The following is a 22,584-nucleotide window of genomic DNA, read 5'->3' as shown; positions in this document are numbered from 1 at the left end:
AAAATTGACGTTTTGCCATTCGTGCACCCAGGTTCGTCGTTGAGTACCCCATCGCTGGCGCTCCTGTCTGTGATGCAGCGTCAAGAGTAACCGTAGCCACGGTCTCCGAGCTGATAGTCCATGCTGCTGCAAATGTCGACGAACTGTTCTTGCAGTTGGTTGTTGTCATGCAAACGTCCCGATCTGTTGAGTCAGGGATCGAGACGTGGCTGCACGATTCGTTACAGCCATTGGGATAAGATGCCTGTCATCTCGACTGCTAGTGATAAGAGGCCGCTGGGATCCAGTACGGCGTTCCGTATTACCCTCCTGAACCCACCGATTCCATATTCTGCTAACAGTCATTGGATCTCGACCAACGCGAGCAGTAACGTCGCGATACGATAAACCACAATCGCAATAGGCTACAATCCGACCTTTATCAAAGTCAGAAACGTGATGGTACGCATTTCTCCTCCTTACACGAGGCATCACAACAACGTTTCACCAGGCGACGCCGGTCAACTGCTGTTTGTGTATGAGAAATCGGTTGGAAACTTTCCTCCTGTCAGCACGTTGTAGGTGTCGCCACCGGCGCCAACCTTGTGTGAATGCTCTGAAAAGCTTATCATTTGCATATCACAGCATCTTCTTCCTGTCGGTGAAATTTCGTGTGTGTAGCATTTCATCTCCGTGGTGTATCAATTTTAATGGTGAGTAGTGTATTTAGGAACATTCGCGGTCAAAATTCGATATTTGTTTACACCTGGTCAACAGCACGCGTGCAGCAGCTGGAGAGGAAGGTCCATTTAAACAGGTTGGGGCGACGTGACGGGACGACGTCTCGACGGCACGCGACACTTGCGCGCAGCACGTGGCAGGAAGGACGCAGCCTAAACAGGAAACTGGCCCGCGGCCTGGTTTACGCAACCTCTCCGCCGCTCGATATTTAAATTCCTGAGAGGCGCTGTCCTCATAACGCTGTCGCACCAGCTGCTCCTCATGCTGCTGCTGCTGTTGCTGACGGCGGCGCGACGGGCCCTGTTTACGTCAGACCTCTGTACGGCCTCAGTGACTGACGCACTGGGCGCTCGAGTACCGTAACTCAGTGCGCCCCCCCTCCGACGCTTAAGTGGCGTAGAATACAACGGCGTGTAATTGAATCAAGGCAGATAGATAGCTGCCCACTTGGAAAGACAGCATTCCTCTTGTTTCGTAGAGTAGACTGATTTTGGAGTGGCGTATGACAGACTTTTGCTGGTTGTATGAAGAGTGAAGAAATCGCGAAGTTAGATCATAATGTCACGACGATCGGTAGTAATGCTGCTAGAGTTATTTTTATGCGGTATGAATTCTATCTTTCGTAGACATGCCATAGTTCCTGCGTGCAGATCGTGTGGATAATCTCGGTTGCAGTCAGGCACGTACTGAAGACATGTGCGTTCAGCGAAACCGTACAAAACAGCATCTCTCTTTCACTGATGGCCGGGAGACACACCTGGGGAACTTCGGCCGCAGAGTTTCAAGTCCTTCCAGTTGACGCCACATCGGACGATTAGCGTGTCGATGATGAAATGATGACAACACTACATCCAGTCCCCGAGCGGAGAAAACTGCCGGGAATCGAACGCGGGTCTGCCGCGTGGCAGTCAGCAGCGCTGACCACTCAGATGAGGGGGCAGGCGTCTTGAACTGTGATGACACGTTTCAATGTACAATGACAGGCAAAAAGATTGCCGGCCACAATAATTTAGAGTCCAGGAACAGAGATTGCGCTTGCCCAAGTACGGAAATGCCAGTGTTCACATTTCTAGTGGTCTCTGAAGCTTCAGCTTTGCGTTTACGTCGTCAAAAGGAAGAAATATAATAGTTAGGATCCAGTATAAGTCAATATTCATTGCAGTTTAGCGCATCGTATAATTTATTTTCAAAATCGCTATTTGAGCTCGTAGAAACGGCTGAAATATAAGCCACACCGAGCGCTCTACATCTGTTTCATTGGCTAAGGGGACAGCAAAGCCGGCACGCTACCTCAGCGCGTTCGGTGAGAGGTTTAGCTGCCCTCTAATAGTAATAATAATAAAACCTGTGTGAATGGATCAACGATGAACTTGAACAGGTATCATGAGAAGTTCGCGCCGAACAAATGCAAAGAGTAATAACGAAAAAAATGAGATAACAAAAAGTGGGTAGGCTGACGGTTTACCGACATAAAGAACGATTGTTCGAATCTAACTGAAGTCAGTTGTTTTTTTATTTAGACCTATGCAAGTAATTTTTTAAACCTTAATTCGCTACAAATTGTGCAGTCGTAGGCTTTTCTAGGTTCCACATACTTTCAAAACATTCCATTTCATAATAGTCTAATATTTAAACAAACAGATAAATGGTAGTTTAGTTTTAGTTTAGCATATTTTAGCTGACGTGATTACTTCGTGCCTTGCTGTTGCTGCTGATTATGCTGTAATATTTCAAGTGAGAGTCTTTTCATGTTTTTTTGGTTCTTTCGTTTCTCATCACACGTTTCCATTGCACAAATTCTAAGCACTTTCTTTGTAATTCAGGTTTTTAATGGGCCAGTGAACAGTGTGTGTTTCATAGTGTTACTACGTAATTTCAGTGTTTCAGTTTTTTGGGCAGTGCAGAGTTTGATTTTGGTAGTGGGGTTTGAGTAACAATTTTGATCTAATTTCTTAGACAGCGAACGCCAGTGAGTTTTATCTTTTTGTAAATGTGTGCACTGAGACACGCTGTTCGCAGTAGTAATTTCAGTCCGACGTTTTTACAACAGAGGATAGGACATTCAGTTTTGAGTAAAAAGCAGGGAAACTTTTTAATGTTCGTGAACGAACAAACGATCGAGTCAGAGCAGATAACTTTTAATACGTCTCTCTTAGCTGTAAACTGTACAAACATCAGGTGGCGATGGAAGTAATTACAAATAAATACATCCATTATCAATATTTTTACAATTACCATTTGTTTGTTTGTTTAAAAGATTGGACTATTATAAAACGGAATCTTTTGAAAGAATGTGGAACGCAGAAAAGCATACGACTGTACAATTAGTAGCGAATTAAGGTTTAAAATACACACATTAAAAAAAATTTGCATCACCCCTGTTTCCAGAACTCCTGAAGATAGACGTTGACTGTGGATGTTGTATCACAGACACAGAATCTTTGACTGTTCAGAGATGTCACTAAACCCGCCCAAAAAGAGCAGCGCCTATTAGACCGAGGTTGTCCGACAGCCGATCTGTTCCAGTCATTCAGCGAGGAAGGAAGTACGCGGCATGTTTTGTCTGTAGTTCAACCATGCCTAGACGGTAATACAGCGGTTAGATCGCGTCCGCATTGTTACTTTGTGCCAGGAAGGGCTCTCAACAAGGGAAGTGTCCAGGCGTCTAGGAGTGAACCAAAGCGATGTTGTTCGGACATGGAGGAGATACAGAGAGATAGGAACTGTTGATGACATGCCTCGCTCAGGCTGCCCAAGGGCTACTACTACAGTGGATGACCGCTATTTACAGATTATGGCTCGGAGGAACCCTGACAGAAACGCCACCGTGTTGAACAATGCTCTTCGCGAAGACACAGGACGTGGTGTTACGACTCAAACTGTGCGCAATAGGCTGAATGATGCGCAAATTCACTCCCGACGTCCATGGTGAGGCCCATCTTTGCAACCACGACACCGTGCAGCGAGGTACAGATGGGCCCAACAACATGCCGAATTGACCGCTCAGGATTGGCATCACGTTCTCTTCAGCGATGAGTGTCGCATATGCCTTCAACCAGACAATCGTCGGAGACGTGTTTGGAGGCAACCCGGTCAGGCTGAACGCCTTAGACACACTGTCCAGCGAATGCAGCAAGGTGGAGGTTCCCTGCTGGTTCGAGTGGCATTATGTGGGGCCGACGTACACCGCTGGTTGTGATGGAAGGCGCTGTAACGGCTGTACGACACGTGAATGCCGTCCTCCGACCGATAGTGCGATCATATCGGCAGCATATTGCCGAGGCATTCGTCTTCATAGACGACAATGCTACAGACGAATGTTGAAAATTAGGTGGACTGATAAGGTAAGGAATGAGGAGGTTCTACGCAGAATCGGAGAGGAAAGGAATATGTGGAAAATACTGATAAGGAGAAGGGACAGGATGATAGGACATCTGCTAAGACATGAGGGAATGACTTCCATGGTACTAGAGGGAGCGGTAGCAAAAACTGTAGAGGAAGACAGAGATTGGAATACGTCAAGCAAATAATTGAGGACGTAGGTTGCAAGTGCTACTCTGAGATGAAGAGGTTAGCACAGGAAAGGAATTCGTGGCGGGCCGCATCAAACCAGTCAGTAGACTGATGACCAAAAGTGCACATCTTGTGAATGACTTCCTTGAGGATAACTACACCGCTCGACTAGAGTGACCAGCATGTTCTACAGACATGAACCCTATCGAACATGTCTGAGATGGTTTGAAAAGGGCTGTTCATGGACAATGTGACCCACCAAGCACTCTGAGGGATCTACGCCGAATCGCTGTTGAGAAGTGGGACAATCTGGACCAACAGTGCCTTGATGAGCTTATGCATAGTATGCCACGACGAATACAGGCATGCATCAATGCAAGAGGACGTGTTACTGGGTATTAGAAGTACCGGTGTGTAGAGCAATCTGGACCACCACCTCTGAAGGTCTCGCTGTGTGGTGGTACATTTTCTGTACAGGTTCCGGAACTCTCGAAAGCGAGGTGATGCAAAACTTTTTTTGATGTGTGTATTAGCTGCACAGATCTAAATAAAGAAAATGAGAATTGACTCCAGTTAGATTCGAATGCTCATCCTTTACTTTCGTAAAACGTCTGCCTATCCACTATGCCATTAAAACAAATGTGAAACGTTCGTCGTTGTAGTAATTCTACCGACGTGGAGTTCTTATATTTCAACCGTTTCTAAGCACTCGAATAATGATCTTCTAAAACAGTGATACAATGAGTTAAATTGCAATGAATCTCGACGTCTTCTGGCTCCTAACTATTATATTTATTCCTTTTTACGATGTAAACGCCAAGCTGAAGCTCCACAGACCGCTAGAGTTATGAACACTGGCATTTTTGAACTGAGCCATGCGCAGTCTCTGTTCTTGGACTTTAAATTATGCGGTCCGGACAATCTTTTTTCCTCTCATTGCACACTCTAGAGTCACAGTAATGTGACCACCGCGTGTGTTCGAAGTCAATGTGCGATAGCCGCTCACACATGGCAAATGGTGACACTAGCAATAGAGGGTATATAAAGCGTGTCCGGGCGAATCGTAAAAATGTGCAGTCGTTACCGTTATACGGGAACTTAGCGATGTACCTGACGCCCAAAAGCATATGGTAACTGATTTTCGGGCCAAGGGTGTAAGAATTTCCGAAAAGGCTAATTTTCTAATCTCTTCGCGTGCTGTCTTGGTTAAATTATTCGTGGTCTGTGTGAATGCTCTGATTCGGTTGGGAATGGTGTCATGTCCTAGCTGTTTCCACAGATATTCTATCGAGGGTAGATTTGGAGAGCTTTCTGGCCACGGGAGTATCTCAGCTTCACGCAGATGGTTCATAGACACACGAGCCATGTGTGAGAAAACATTATCCAATTGAAAAAGTGCACTACGATACTGTCACGAGAGGGGTAACACGTAAGGACGCTGGATGTCCATGACGGTCCACTGTGCCGTCAGAATTCCTTCAACCACTGCTAGCTGTGACCTGAGGACATACCCGATGGTTCACACTACATCATGGCTCAAGAGTAACACCGCTGTGTCTCTCTAAAACGTTGGAAAAAATGTACTTCTGCCCAGAACACAGTCATACTCGCTGGAGATGTGCAGAACCGTGAGTCATTGCTGAAGTTAATGCGACGCCATTCAGCAGCGCCGATGCTTCCAGGTCACGGCACAACTCCAAACGCAGCCGTTTCTGTTGTGTTAACGACAGCCTACCCATGGGATGCTAATTCCCTAGTCCAGCTGCTACTAGTCTCCGACCAATGGCGTTGGGTCCCGCATAAAGTATCCTCAGATGACAGGCGTAGGTGTGAAGCGGTTATGATGTGCTTGGTGCACAATTTGGCGATACTCTCTTGCGGTGGTCAGGCATGGAGGACCAGAACTTTGACAACGAGTATGCCTTCTCTCACTTTCTCGTTTAGTCCAACCTCGAGCCACTGTCACAGCCAAATGATCCAGAAATCTAAACATTGCGCGATTCATCAGCTGGCTGAAAGCAGACCCACAATGAACCCCATTGAAACACGGTCAACTGGTGATAACGCTGCCTCAGACAAGCATGTGGCATCTAGATGTCCTTCACAGTTATCCCTCAACATCTCATGGTGTTCAGGCCCTCTGTCAGGCCTGCTAACAACACTAAGCAAGACCAACATTAGGACCCTCACTTGTCCATTCTATCTGTCACAGAGAATGGCAACTCTGATCATTTAAATATCTGCTGATGGTGCGTTTTTCTAGGTAACACAGTAAGTATGAACTCGAAACAGTTCCTACAATCCTACTACAGGTATAATTGAATGATATGGTCTTGTTCCCACAGCCCTTTTTACTGCCAGGCGATCAGTCTAGTTTGTTAAAATTTTAAACTGCTCACGAGAATAATATACACGATGGTAGGAAGGAAAACAGAGAAACTTCCGTATGAAGGTAAGTTTGGTTTAAGAAAGGGAAAGCTACTAGAGAAGCAATTTTGAAGACGATTTAAGCGAAAATCAGGATACCTTATTACCTGTAGAGGACCTAGAGAGTCTTCCATGTTTGAACCAACAGTGCAGATGACGGAGGGTCTGTCAGGCCACAATGATGCTGAGATGATTCCTAGTCCATTACGCCACCAGACAATGCAGGTGATAGTTCACGAGGACGACCACAAAACAAAACGCATGGAATTTGATGTGGAGGAGAGCAGTGGGACGAAGATGGTTCTACACCAGTTTTGATGTAATATTCGTATCAAATTAATTAATTGGTCAATTAATTACCCCAACCCCCTGTTGACATCATCAGTTTTCCCAACTAGCATGTGGGTCCTCCTCAGGGAACTCCCGGTCCCCTCCCCTCCCATTCCCTTCTTGTGACGTAATCCAAGATGACGGCCCTGGAAAAAAGGCAGAAAATTCAAATTTATTGGTGGGAATATCAAATATTGTGTGTTCACGTTGAGATTTGGGGACCGACTGACCTAGTTCACAACATCACCACCAGAGGGCGCTGTTTTCCACTCGCACTCCAGAAATTGGTGGAAAAAGGACTCAGCCTGTGCTGGGCTGCCGGATAGGACTGATGTAACTCTCTATTTTGTATGCAGTGTGGTATATTGTTCATTTAAACAATTTGAGTTGCAATTGATTGAGCACCAAACAGTAGCTCCATCTAATTTTGTCAACTGATTGAGCGCTAAACAGTAGCTCCAAACAGTTTCATCAACAACTGCTGGATGCGGAGTGGATATTTTCGTTGTTAGCCTAGCACGGGAGAGTTGCTCCATCCAGTATAGTTAACAACCCTATAAGGTAAATAATAACATGCCAGCAAGCTATCACTAAAGTGCAGTGGAGTGCCTCCTACTAATCTACACATGTATAGCTGCTGCTCCTGTTAGAAACACAAGAAGAGATAGTAATAATAATAATGAAAATAATAATAAGAGAACAGCAACTCTCTGTCCTACTGCACATAATAATAATAATAATGGATTACACCGACAGGGTTACCAAATGTTTCACTACAGGAAAGAGCAATAAAGATGGAAACGGCATACCAGCTATGCCGAAATGTATACAATAAAAAGTCGATCTCCATCAATGCCAAGCTCAGGCACTACAATGCGGTAATAAAACCAGAAAGTTTGTATGCGATTGAATGCATCCCACTGAACAGAAAACGTCTGTTGGAGAAATTGGAAATAAAAGAGAGAAAAATACTGAGAAAGATCTTAGGACCTAAAAAGGATGGACAAGAATATAAATTGCGATCCAATAAAGAGTTATACGAGAAAATTGAAAAACTGACAACATCCTTTAAAAAGAGAAGACTGAGTTTCTATGGGCATGTCAAAAGAATGGCACCAGAAAGAACGGCAAAGAAAATCCTGGAATACATGGAAAGCAGAAAGACACAAATTAACTGGCTGAAAGAAGTAAAAGAAGACATTGCAGAAATGAACATTATACCAGAGACAGTTTACAACAGAATGGAATATAGGAATGCCATCAACAAAATACAGGGATTCAAAGACCGAACGCAATCAAAGAAGACGGGAACAACCTGGTCGCAAGAACGTAAAGAAGCCCACTCAGAAAAAATGAAGAAGTACTGGGAAGAACGCAAGAAAAAGCACAAGAAATGACTGATGCTTAGCGTAGTCCAAAGTTGACTGTAACGAATAATAATAAAATAATAATAATCAGAGAACAGCAACTCACTTTCCTACTACACATAATGATAATGATAATAGAACACCAACCCACTGTCCTACTGCACCACTTTCCCTGTAACAGACTGACCTATGAACAGGACTCCTGTATGAACCCGTGGTCTAGGGGTAGAGGGACACGTGGTCTAGGGGTAGCGTCTTCGGTCCCGGGTTCGATCCCCGCCACTGCCTAAATTTTGACGAGTAATCAGCATTGGCGGCCGAAGACTTGCGGGATAAGAAGTCAGCCTCATTCTGCCAACGGTCTTGTCAAAGAGGGCGGAGGAGCGGATAGAGGTTCAGGGCACTCTCTTGCCCTAGGGGTGGGAAATTACCCCTAAAGGCGGAAGAATCAGCAATGATCAACGACATGAGGATGCAGAAGGCAATGGAAACCACTGCATTAAAGACACGTAACTTGTACCCACAGGACATATGGCCTGTATTTGAAGAAGTGTCATGATGATCTCTCCATTGGCAAAAGATTCCGGAATAGTCCACCATTCGGATCTCCGGGAGGGGACTGCCAAGGGGGAGGTTACCATGAGAAAAAGATTGAAAAATCAACGAAAGGATAATGTTCTACGAGTCGGGGCGTGGAATGTCAGAAGCTTGAACGTGGTAGGGAAACTAGAAAATCTGAAAATGGAAATGAAAAGGCTCAATCTAGATATAGTAGGGGTCAGTGAAGTGAAGTGAAGTCGAAGGAAGACAAGGATTTCTGGTCAGATGAGTATCGGGTAATATCAACAGCAGCAGAAAATGGTATAACAGGTGTAGGATTCGTTATGAATAGGAAGGTAGTGCAGAGGGTGTGTTACTGTGAACAGATCAGTGACTGGGTTGTTATAATCAGAATCGACAGCAGACCAACACCGACAACGATAATTCAGGTATACATGCCGACATCGCAAGATGAAGATGAACAGATAGAGAAAGTGTTTGAGGATATTGAAAGGGTAATGCAGTATGTAAAGGGGGACGAAAATCTAATAGTCATGGGCGACTGGAATGCAGTTGTAGGGGAAGGAGTAGAAGAAAAGGTTACAGGAGAATATGGGCTTGGGACAAGGAATGAAAGAGGAGAAAGACTAATTGAGTTCTGTAACAAGTTTCAGCTAGTAATAGCGAATACTCTGTTCAAGAATCACAAGAGGAGGAGGTATACTTGGAAAAGGCTGGGAGATATGGGAAGATTTCAATTAGATTACACCATGGTCAGACAGAGATTCCGAAATCAGATACTGGATTGTAAGGCGTACCCAGGAGCAGATATAGACTCAGATCACAATATAGTAGTGATGAAGAGTAGGCTGAAGTTCAAGACATTAGTCAGGAAGAATCAATACGCAAAGAAGTGGGGTACGGAAGTACTAAGCAATGACGAGATATGTTTGAAGTTCTCTAACGATATAGATACAGCAATAAGGAATAGCGCAGTAGGCAGTACAGTTGAAGAGGAATGGACATCTCTAAAAAGGGCCATCACAGAAGTTGGGAAGGAAAACATAGGCACAAAGAAGGTAGCTGCGAAGAAACCATGGGTAACAGAAGAAATACTTCAGTTGATTGATGAAAGGAGGAAGTACAAACATGTTCCGGGAAAATCAGGAATACAAAATGGTTCAAATGGCTCTGAGCACTATGGGACTCAACTGCTGAGGTCATTAGTCCCCTAGAACTTAGAACTAGTTAAACCTAACTAACCTAAGGACATCACAAACATCCATGCCCGAAGCAGGATTCGAACTAGCGACCGTAGCGGTCTTGCGGTTCCAAACTGCAGCGCCTTTAACCGCACGGCCACTTCGGCCGGCTCAGGAATACAGAAATACAAATCGCTGAGGAATGAAATAAATAGGAAGTGCAGGGAAGCTAAGACCAAATGGCTGCAGGAAAAATGTGAAGACATCGAAAAAGATATGATTGTCGGAAGGACAGACTCAGCATACAGGAAAGTCAAAACAACCTTTGGTGACATTAAAAGCAACGGTGGTAACATTAAGAGTGCAACGGGAATTCCACTGTTAAATGCAGAGGAGAGAGTAGATAGGTGGAAAGAATACATTGAAAGCCTCTATGAGGGTGAAGATTTGTCTGATGTGATAGAAGAAGAAACAGGAGTCGATTTAGAAGAGATAGGGGATCCAGTATTAGAATCGGAATTTAAAAGAGCTTTGGAGGACTTACGGTCAAATAAGGCAGAAGGGGTAGATAACATTCCATCAGAATTTCTAAAATCATTGGGGGAAGTGGCAACAAAACGACTATTCACGTTGGTGTGTAGAATATATGAGTCTGGCGATATACCATCTGACTTTCGGGAAAGCATCATCCAAACCATTCCGAAGACGGCAAGAGCTGACAAGTGCGAGAATTATCGCACAATCAGCTTAACAGCTCATGCATCGAAACTGCTTACAAGAATAATATACAGGAGAATGGAAAAGAAAATTGAGAATGCGCAAGGTGACGATCAGTTTGGCTTTAGGAAAAGTAAAGGGACGAGAGAGGCAATTCTGACGTTAAGGCTCATAATGGAAGCAAGGCTAAAGAAAAATCAAGACACTTTCATAGGATTTGTCGACCTGGAAAAAGCGTTCGACAATATAAAATGGTGCAAGCTGTTCGAGATTCTGAAAAAAGTAGGGGTAAGCTATAGGGACAGACGGGTCATATACAATATGTACAACAACCAAGAGGGAATAATAAGAGTGGACGATCAAGAACGAAGTGCTCGTATTAAGAAGGGTGTAAGACAACGCTGTAGACTTTCGCCCCTACTCTTCAATCTGTACATCGAGGAAGCAATGATGGAAATAAAAGAAAGGTTCAGGAGTGGAATTAAAATACAAGGTGAAAGGATATCAATGATACGATTCGCTGATGACATTGCTATCCTGAGTGAAAGTGAAGAAGAATTAAATGATCTGCTGAACGGAATGAACAGTCTAATGAGTACACAGTATGGTTTGAGAGTAAATCGGAGAAAGACGAAGGTAATGAGAAGTAGTAGAAATGAGAACAGCAAGAAACTTAACATCAGGATTGATGGTCACGAAGTCAATGAAGTTAAGGAATTCTGCTACCTAGGCAGTAAAATAACCAATGACGGACGGAGCAAGGAGGACATCAAAAGCAGACTCGCTATGGCAAAAAAGGCATTTCTGGCCAAGAGAAGTCTACTAATATCAAATATCGGCCTTAATTTGAGGAAGAAATTTCTGAGGATGTACGTCTGGAGTACAGCATTGTATGGTAGTGAAACAAGGAATGTGGGAAAACCGGAACAGAAGAGAATCGAAGCATTTGAGATGTGGTGCTATAGACGAATGTTGAAAATTAGGTGGACTGATAAGGTAAGGAATGAGGAGGTTCTACGCAGAATCGGAGAGGAGAGGAATATGTGGAAAACACTGATAAGGAGAAGGGACAGGATGATAGGACATCTGCTAAGACATGAGGGAATGACTTCCATGGTACTAGAGGGAGCTGTAGAGGGCAAAAACTGTAGAGGAAGACAGAGATTGGAATACGTCAAGCAAATAATTGAGGACGTAGGTTGCAAGTGCTACTCTGAGATGAAGAGGTTAGCACAGGAAAGGAATTCGTGACGCGCCGCATCAAACCAGTCAGTAGACTGATGACCCAAAAAAAAAAAAGAACTTCATTTGAGAGTGAAACACACACTTACAAGTTGCAAGTCACATCCTAGCCAACAGAAACATGGGATATATATCGTATGATATTTCTTTATGAGTGTAGCAATCATTGTTTTACCTGAACATGGAGTCTCAAGATGAGAAAGAAAACTGACTAGTCATCTCCAGTCTAGGCAGTGGCATCCACCCTAAGAGCTGGCCAGCCAGAGAGCTGCAGCCCCTCACAGGCAAAGGTAATCCTCAACTTCCTGCTGTCCGAGCACTCCTGCCGCCAGCCACAGCACAATGTGGCCTCACTTGGGCTAATTGCAGCTCCATTCCTTACACAGACCCCTTAATTTAAAAAAAAAAAAAAAAAAAAACACGAAACGGGGATGTTTTTTTGTCAATACACCTCGAATTTCTCATGTGAAACATAGATTCCTTCCGTTTATACGAGTTATTTTCGAAGTTAGAATCGCATTCGCTTTTTTAACTTTTTTGTAGGCTGTAGAGCAGCAGGAGGGGGGCGGGGGGGGGGGGGGGGCGAGAATCGAAGTGCAATGAAGGAAAAAAAAAGAAGAAGCAGATAGAAGAAATCAAACCATACACTCATTTTCACGTCGTTAAATTATCGTTAATTGTTGTGAAAATCCTGTACAACAGTATGGCGTAGGCTATATTTCCTCTAAGTATTCTTTGACTGGGTAGAAAAATCTGTTCTTACCTGCCACATCCTGCCTCACAGGACTAGAATGTTAAACTCCTTATTGGCTTATGAAGGAGTACTAATAATAAATAATATAGCTCTACCTCACAAGATTCCTCCTCACTTTCGAACTCTCTTAGAAAAAACAAATGTCTCGTCACATAGAAAGTGATCACAGAGGAGTTGTAAATATCAGGTTTATACTATGCACCACTCTATAAATTCGACAATATAGCTGATTTTATTAAGACGTCCAACTCAGCCTGTGTAGGTTCCGTTAAAAGATCTCACTGTAACGGAAAAACGCCTGATTGACACTCCAACTCTCGAATCATATCTGTGGTACTCTCAGCCTCGCATCCACCCAGCCTGCGGCACGTTATTAATATCAAATTGGTACACTAATTAATTAATGAGAGCCCCATTGCATAGTGAAAATTTTTTTTCCTGCAATCAGGTTACACTCGCCAGGTAACCGTTACAGACGCTTCTGTGATGACTCTGGAGGCTTTCCACAAGGCTAGGTAAACACGTCCTCTGCTACCGAAGCGTATGGTAACCATCATGAAATAACTGAAGACATCCAAGGCTATTTGCGTTCTGTCTCTCAGTTGTCTTGTAATGCTGTGGAAGTAAGTCATTCAGAATTGTGGTATACTGCTCCCGAACTAATCCTGCTGAGACCTGCCGGTCTATGGGGGCACTAGGGGGTTTCACTCTCTTCTCCACCCCCGGATTGCATGTGATCAGCTGTTACCAGGAAGCGAACCTCTGCCCGAGCGTCAGGGCTGCACTGCCCCCAGCTAACAACCCACCACTTGTTTTGCCGGACAGCAGTTAATGATTCCACACTCGCAAATGGTGTCCTATCCTTCCCAAGACTGGGCGTTTAAATGTCGGTGGGGTAAATACCGGGATATTGAACAATATTCTTTCCCTCATCTCTCCTGCAAGCCGAAGCGTTCTGAGATGTGTTTTCTAAATATCCCGGAAAGGCAGACACAGTGGGCAATAACTAAATATTAGTATACTGTCGGCCACATCCCAAATGTGTAGGAGTCTGTAGACCTGCGCTTCCCTCAGAATGTAGCCCTGTAAAAGCGTTCCTATTGCTTTCCGCCATATTAGTGAGCAAATGATTCGAGAACTCGAACAGGAATCCCTGGAGGGAAGAAGATGTTTTTTTCGAGGAATACTGTTGAGAACCGGCATTTGAAGTTTACCACAGAAGGATTCTACTGCTGCCAACATAAATTTCACATAAGGGCCACGAAGATAAGACATGAGAAATTAGCACTCATAAAGAGACAGGCAGCTACTTTTCTCTCGCTGTATTTGTGAGTGGAATAGGAAAGGACCAGGATACCCTCCACGACACACCATGCGATGGCTTTCGAAGTAAGCGTATAAACTTAAATTTAGTCTTCCTATTAATATATCAGTCCATCCATTTACAGGCATGCAAAACTCACAGAAGAAAGTTGTCTCTTATTGATTGAGAAAACAAAAGACAGAATTGCTGCTGCTGGTTGTCTCTCTGTAGAGACCTTCGTATTAACCACTAATTTACTCACTGCAGTGACTTGGCGAGCCATATGTGAGAGGTTCTAGGATGTTTGCCAATAACACTTAGAATAAACGGTATAGAGCTTACCTTTCAACTCCTCTTTCGTGACAATATCTCTTACCTACCGTATTCTCACGAATCTTCGAGTCTTCAGTACATAGGATTTGAATCCACCTGATTTCGACCAGTAAGAGATGTCCCCAGCTAAGCTGCAGACCCCTATTAATTCTCTCAAAATCCCATCAATTTCTGACAGCACTGTTCCATTAGTTAGAAGGCTGATGGACAGAGAGCTATCACAATGTGAAAAATAGGAGACTAATGTACAGGAGGAATTTCATAACCATGCATAGTACATAGATTAGATTAGATTAGATTGCACAAAAAAATTCAGAAGCTTAACACCTACAATTAATCGATATCGAGTGACTGGCTGTAAACATCCCTCCTGTGCTTGACCTAATCTCAGTTACGTAGCAGCAGCCGGCCGAGACAGACGCAGCGACAGGGAAGTAATAGATTTTGTGACTTTTACGAGTTCCTGGTCAGGAGCGAATTTTATAATATCATCTGTGTGCTTTCATAGTTTTTTGAGTTTCTGCGTATTAATTTAATATCTAATAGCCACAGTTCTCTCGTTTTCATTTGCGTCTAAAAGTAAACCGATTTTGTGACATATTACAAGTTCCTAATCAGGGACGAATTATTTGGTTTACCTGGGTGCTTCGGTAGTTAGCTTCTTGAATCTTTGCGTATTAACCTAATTCATTGGACACAGTTCTTGCATTTTCCTCAGTGTCTTCCGCAGCAAGTGCCAATAGTCCGTTCATCTTGGTAATTCAGTTTTCTACGGTCTTTAGTATCGATAGGGACTGTGATTGTTGTGTGCAGATGCGAGCCTAGTTGGTGACACTTCGCTCTCAGCTCCTGGCTGTGACGGCTTCGGTTACACAGCTTGAGGCTGCAGTGGATGGGCACCACTGTTGTGGGCCGGCTGTGGAGATCCGACGGACATCCAGCACGTTCGAGTCCTCCAATCGGTCCTCGTCGGTGGCCAATCGAGTTACTTCTCGCACTGAGATTGACCCCTCACCTGTGGCCGAGTGGCAGGTCGCCCTGGGGCGTAGCAAGAGGCGAAAGACTTCCCGGCGGCCACACGCAAGGCCTCCCTGGTTAGTCTGACAAACAGATTTCAGGTGCTGTCTGTGGTTGACACTGTTGCTGAGCCAGTTGCTGTCACCTGTCCTGTTTCAGAGGAAACCTCTCAGCCTGCAAGATCCGGACAATCACAGAGGGTGGGATTATTGATAGTTGGCAGCTCCAGCGTTAGGCGCGTTATGGGTGCCCTTAGGGTCATGGCTGCCAAGAAGGGGAAGAAAGCCAATGTGCACTCCGTATGCATACCAGGTGGAGTCATTCCAGATGTGGAATGGGTCCTACCAGATGCCATGAAGAGCACAGGATGCAGCTAGCTGCACGTGGTGGCTCACGTCGGTACTAATGATGTGTGTCACTTTGGATCACAAGAGATTCCCTTTGGTGTCGAGCAGCTAACAGAAGTGGTAAAGGCTACCAGTCTTGCTTGCGAGATGAAAGCAGAGCTGACTATTTGCAGCATAGTCGACACGACCGATTGCGGATCTCTGGTACAGAGCCGAGAGGAGGGCCTGAATCAGAGGCTCAGCTGGGTTCTGCGACCCTGTAGGATGCAGATTGCTCGACTTATGCCGTAGGGTGGTTGGGTTTTGGGTTCCGCTGAATAGGTCAGGAGACCACAAAACGCAGGATGCGGTTACACGGGTAGCAGGGGCTGTGTGGCGTGGACAGGGCGGCTTTTTAAATTAAAGGGTCTTGGGAAAACACAAAAAGGGCTTCATTCACAAAGAGTGCAGGCCGAACACAGGGAGAACGTATATACGGGAACCATTGGTATAACAGTTACAAATTGTCGTTCGGAAAGTACCAGGGCTCCAAGCGCTAATAGGAAGCACTGATGCTCAAATCGTTGTAGGCACGAAGAACCTAACAGTGTTCCGAAAGGATAGCCTAAACATGATTGGCGGTGGCGTGTTTGTTGCTGTTAGAAGGAGTTTATCTTGTCGCGAAATTGAAGTAGATAGTTCCTGTGAGTTAGTATGGGCAGAGGTCATTGTTAGCAACCGGGATCCTTTTACCGACATCCCAATTCAGATGATACAGTTGTTGAAACGTTCAAATAAAGATGAATTTGTTTTCAAACACGTACCCGACTCAAACGATTATAGTTGGTGGTGACTCTAATTTACCCTCGATATGTTGGCGAAAATATATGTTTAATTCTGGAGGTATGCATAAAACATCATCCGAAATTGTGCTAAACGCATTCTCTGAGAATTATTTCGAGCAGTTAGTTCACGAGCCCACGCGAATAGTAAACGGTTGTGAAAACACACTTGAGCTCTTAGCAACAAATAATCCTGAGTTAATAACTAACATCAAATGGATACAGGGATTAGTGAACACAGGGTTGTCGTACCGGGACCAAATCCTCCAAAAATAAACGAAAAATATACCTATCCAAAAAAGCAGATAAAAATTCACTTGATACCTTTCTGAGAGACAATCTCCACTCCTTCCAAATTAACAATATGAGTTTAGCCCATATGTGACTTGAATTCAGAGAGACAATACCGGCAGCAATTCAGAGATTTATACCAAATAAATCAACAGACGACGGAGCTGATCCTCCTTGGTACGCGAAACGGGTCAGAACATTGTTGCAGAAACACAAACACAAATGCCAAATTTAAACAGACGCAAAATCCCCAAGATTGGCTATCTTTTATAGTAGCTCGAAATTTAGCGCGGACTTCATTGCGAGATTCTTATAATAGTTTCTACAACGAAACTTTGTCTCGAAACCTGACAGAAAATCCAAAGAGATTCTGGTCGTATGTGAAGTAGGCCAGCGGCAAGACACAATCAATGCCTTCTGTGCGCGATAGCAATGGAGATACTATCGACGACGGTGCTGCCAAAGCAGAGATACTAAACATAACCTTCCGAGATGCCTTCACAGAAGAAAACGAAGTAAATATAGCAGAATTCGAGTTAAGAACAGCTGCCAACATGAGTAACGTAGAAGTTAATAACCTCAGAGCAGTGAAGCAACTTCAGTTATTTAATAAAAGCAAGTCTTCTGATCCAGACTGTATACCAATTAGGTTACTTTCAGAGTATGCTAATGCAATAGCTCCATACTTGACAATCATTTACAACTGTTCACTCGACGAAAGATCTGTACCCAAAGACAGGAACGTTGCTTAGGTCACACCAATACTCAAGAAACGTACTAGGAGTGATCCACTAAATAACAGGCCCATATCATTAACGTCGATATGCAGCAGGATTTTAGAACATATGTTGTGTTCAAACATTATGAATTGCCTTGAAGAGAATGGTTTATTGACAGTCAACGTGGATTTAGAAAACATTGGTCTTGTGAAACGCAACTAGCTCTTTACTCACATGAAGTGTTGAGTAGTATTGAAGAGGGATTTCAGATTGACTCCGTATTTCTGGATTTCAGGAAGGCTTTTGCACTGTATCACACAAGTGGCTTGTAGTGAAATTGCATGGTTATGGAATATCGTCTCAGTTATGTGACTGGATTCGTGATTTCCTGTCAGAGAGGTCACAGTTCGTAGTAACTGACAGAAAGTCATCGACTAAAGCAGAAGTGATTTCTGGCGATCCCCAAGGTGTGGTATAGGCCCTTTGCTGTTCCTTACCTATGTGAACGATTTGGGAGACAATCTGAGCAGCCATATTAGGTTGTTTGCAGATGACGCTGTCGTTTATCGACTTATAAAGTCATCAGAAGATCAAAACAAATTGTAAAACGATTTAGAAAAGAATAAAGAGAAAGACGATAATTGACTACTTCCCATACGATAGTGAGATGAATAGGAACATCACTGACATTAAGGTAATACCACCAGAGGTCTTGGATAGCGACCACTGTTTGCTGGTAATGAACCTGAGAGGTACTAATGTTAATAAAGGGACAGAAAACCAGGAAAGGCGTATAAGGGTATGGATGTTGAAGAAGGAAGAAAGCAGGCTACAGCACCTACAAGTAGTAAAGGAAAGCATCCCAAAGGATGAACCAAAAACGGTAGAAGAGGAATGGGGTAGATTCAACGGAATATTAGTGAGTGCAGCAGAAGCAATATGTGGGAGGACAAGCAACAGAAAGAGATGGAAAGAAATACCCTGGTGGAATGATAAAACAAAGGATATTGTGCAGAAGAAGAATAGAGCCTTTTCCAGAAGAGAACAGTAGAGACAAGAGAAGAGTATCAGGCAAGAAAGAAAGGAGGAAGCAAGTGGATGGAACAGTGGACTAGAATGATGGAGGAGGATAGTGAAGGTTCAAAAAAAGGTGTTATATGGCATGATTAAAAGTAAGAGGAAGAACGGTATGACAGATTATGCTTGAATGGTGAACAAAAGTGGACAAGATGTATAGAATAAGGAGGAACGCAAGAATATGTGGAAGGAGTATTTTGAAGAACTCCTGAACCCGAATGGAGACTTGGATGAGGAGGAACAAGCCGAGGAGAAAAAAGAGGATGAACAGCAAATAGAAAAAGACCTTACATGGGGAGAAGTGGAAGAGGCATTGGGCACGATGAAGGGAGGGAAGTCACCAGGTCTGGATGACCTAAGTGTAGAAATGGTGAGAGCAGCAGGAGAGGTGGAGATACAATGGCTATATCGAGTAATGAAAATTGTGTGGAGACAGAAGATGATCCTAGAAGACTGGAAGAAGGGAATAATTGTCCCGATATTTAAGAAGGGAAATAGAAAAGAGTGCAAGAACTATCGGGGGATAAAATTAATGAGTCATTGTGCAAAGATTTTTGAGAAAATTTTGGAAGCACAAATTCGGCCAAAATTAGAAGGAAGAATGAGAGAAGAGCAACATGGCTACAGTACAGCAAGGTCCACGATGGACCTAATTTTTGCTGTAAAATAACTGCAGAAACAGCATTATGAATATGGAATAGATCTACTAATGACCATCCTGGACATCGAAAAAGCATATGATAGTGTACATGGAAGTAAAGTGTGGAAAGCCCTGGAGAACAGAGGAGTAGCAAAACATATTATTTGGAGGATAAGAGAAATGTACCTTGGAAGTGTGAGCTGTGTGAAAGTGGGAGGAGAGAGATCAGCTTGGACTGAACAGAAGAATGGCTTGAGACAGGGAAGTGCACTTTCGCCATTACCATTGTAGTGATGGTGATATAATGAGTATAGTAGCACAAGTAATTGGTGAAATAAAGATGAAAATTATGGTGTTTACAGATGATCTGATGATTTGGGGGAATATGGTGGAGGAAGAACAAGAGCAGTTGGACGTATGGGAATGAACAGTACAAGAATATGGGATGAAATTTAGTATAAGTAAGAGTGAGATGATTATGACAACAAAAAGAGGAGAGAGGAACAACTGGAGTAACAATTGGTGGGGAACGATTGAGGAGAGTGGAGAGTTTCAAGTACCTAGGAAGCCTGGTACGAGAAGATGGAAAAACCGCCAGAGAAGTAAACGAGAGGGGGAGAAAAGCAGAAGCATTTCGGAATAGTGTCAGAAGCCTGATATGGAGCAAGGATGTACTCCAAATTAGTAAAAAGGTTATATACTGGTCATACTACGTGCCAATCCTGACATATGCATCAGAAACCTGGGATATGAAAGAAAGAGAGAAAAGCAAAGGACAAGCTAGTGAGATGAAATTCTTGAGAAACAGTGCTGGTGTGACAAAGATTGAAAGGTTAAGAAATGAGAGGATCAGAGAGTTAATAAAGGTGGAAACATTACTGGAGGAAATAGAGAAATCAAGGCTGAGATTGTATGGACACGTTAAGAGAATGAAGGGGATACACAGGGGGATACACGAGATGAAACTGGAAGGAAAGAGACCAAGAGGAAGACCGAGAGATAGATGGCTGAAAGGAGTAGAGGAATGCGTCCAGAAGAAACGAGAAGACTGGACCAAGGTGAAGACGGAGAGATGGTCGCACGACAGAAGACGATGGAGAGGCCTATGGTCCATACATACCCGGACAGAGGCTAAAAACTGTCCAAGATGATGATAATGACCTGTATTGCGCGAAAATTAGCAATTGATCCTAAATAACGAAAAATGTGAGGTCATCCACATGAGAGCAAAAAGGAATCTGTAACTTCGGTTACACAATAAATCAGTCAATTCTAAAGGCGACAGATTCAACTAAATACCTAGGAAATACAATTACGAGCAACTTAAATTGGAAGGAACACACAGAAAATGTTGTGGGGAAGGCTAACCAAAGATTGCGTTTTATTGGCAGGACACTTACATAATGTAAAAGAGCTACTAAGAAGACTGCCTACACTACGTTGTCCATCCTCTTTTAGAATACTGCTGCGTGGTGTGGAACCCTCGTCAGATGGGATTGATGGAGTACATCGAAAAAGTTCAAAGAAGGGCAGCATGTTTTGTATTATCCCGAAATAGGGGAGCGAGAGTCATTGAAATGATACAATATTTTGGGTGGACATCACTAAAACAAATGCGTTTTTCGCTGTGGCGGAGTCTTCTGAAGAAATTCCAATTACTACTTCCTCCTCCGAATTCGCAAATATTTTGTTGACACCGACATACATAGGGAGAAACGATCACCATGATAAAATAAGGGAAATCAGAGCGCGTGCCGAAAGATACAGGTGTTCGTTCTTGCTGTGCACTGTAAGAGACTGGAGTAATAGAGAATTGTGCAGGTGTTTTGATGAACCCTCTGCCAGGCACTTAAATGTGATTTGCAAAGTATCCATGTAGATATAGATGTAGATCGTATTCCTATTATTACCACACCAGAAATCTAACAGTGTCTGAGTCTTTGCTGACAGCACAGTGTTTCTCTCCTCATTTTTTGTAACAACTGAACAAAACTACGAACTATAAAAGCTTCTACTTCATCTTGTAGAGAACTCAAAAATATTTTACTGTCTCTCTTTCTCTTCCGATATATCAGGAAACAAGTACCTTTGTGTGTTGGCACCAACCATATGTGGTGATTCTATTAAACATACACGTACTGGTTCACTGCAGCAGGCAGCCAGTGATTGAAGTCGCTTCCACAGACCTATGTAAAATTTTGTTGTCTGTACTGGAGGAAGACCGTATAGACTATCAAATGTACAAAATCCTATGACCAATACACTGGCTTTTCAGATCTATAGTGTTACGCTCTCTGGTCGAAATGCTGTCAGCGATTTTGATTCGTAGCTCTCCTTTCAACCACATTTGGGTTGGATTCTATGGAGATGTCTTTTAATCATTATAGCAACTAGTGAATTATATTCATGGCACTCTCATATCTCGAAATGTGTCACCTTTTTTGAACCTATGGACACCACACAGAAAAAAATTCCAGTGTGGTTTTAGGCAGCCCCTCTGCATCTTGTAACTGTTCCTCGGTTTCTGCCCAGCCCTGCCAGCAGCTTTATCCATGTAATCGTTCCAGTTTAAGTCGGAACTGAGTGGAAGTTGGAGGGTGCTACATCTAAGACCTCCTGCATCCCTTGGAGAAACAGGGTGAGCTGAGATAGTGCGACAAGACCATGTTTTGACCACTCGACAGAAATGAGAACATGTCATAGTTCCAAGCGTGTACAATGTGTAAGACCAGTGCCAAACGAAGCATTCTCCTGCAACATGAGGTAGTAAAAAAGACAGTACGAGCAGTTACGGTGGTGTTTCTTATTGGGAAAATTAGGAAGATTCCACATAATATGGGAACTGGAACAAGGGTGAGGACTTTGCTACTGCATTCCAATGCGTCTCCAAACTACAGATACTGCAGACCAAATGAGATCTATGTCCCACAAGGTGCATTCATATCTGTCACCCAAACATTCTCTCTGTCCTTGTTGTTTTGTACCATCCAACAGAGAAAAACTACAAACTATAAAACTCTACTAAAGTCATCTAATAGAGAACTCAATAAGATATTACTGCGTCCATCTCTTCCTACATATATCGAAAGCAAATACCGTCTGGACGCTGACATCAAGCATATGTGACGACCCTATTAAATATACAGGTATTGGACCAACGGAGCAGGTGGAACGTGACCGAAGACACTTGCACAGACCAGTGTAAAGTTTCGTCACTGGTACTG

This window comes from Schistocerca cancellata, chromosome 8 (assembly GCF_023864275.1).
Source record: "Schistocerca cancellata isolate TAMUIC-IGC-003103 chromosome 8, iqSchCanc2.1, whole genome shotgun sequence".
Taxonomy (NCBI): domain Eukaryota; kingdom Metazoa; phylum Arthropoda; class Insecta; order Orthoptera; family Acrididae; genus Schistocerca; species Schistocerca cancellata.
The sequence above is the reverse complement of the archived record's forward strand: the minus strand, read 5'-3'. Positions refer to the sequence as shown.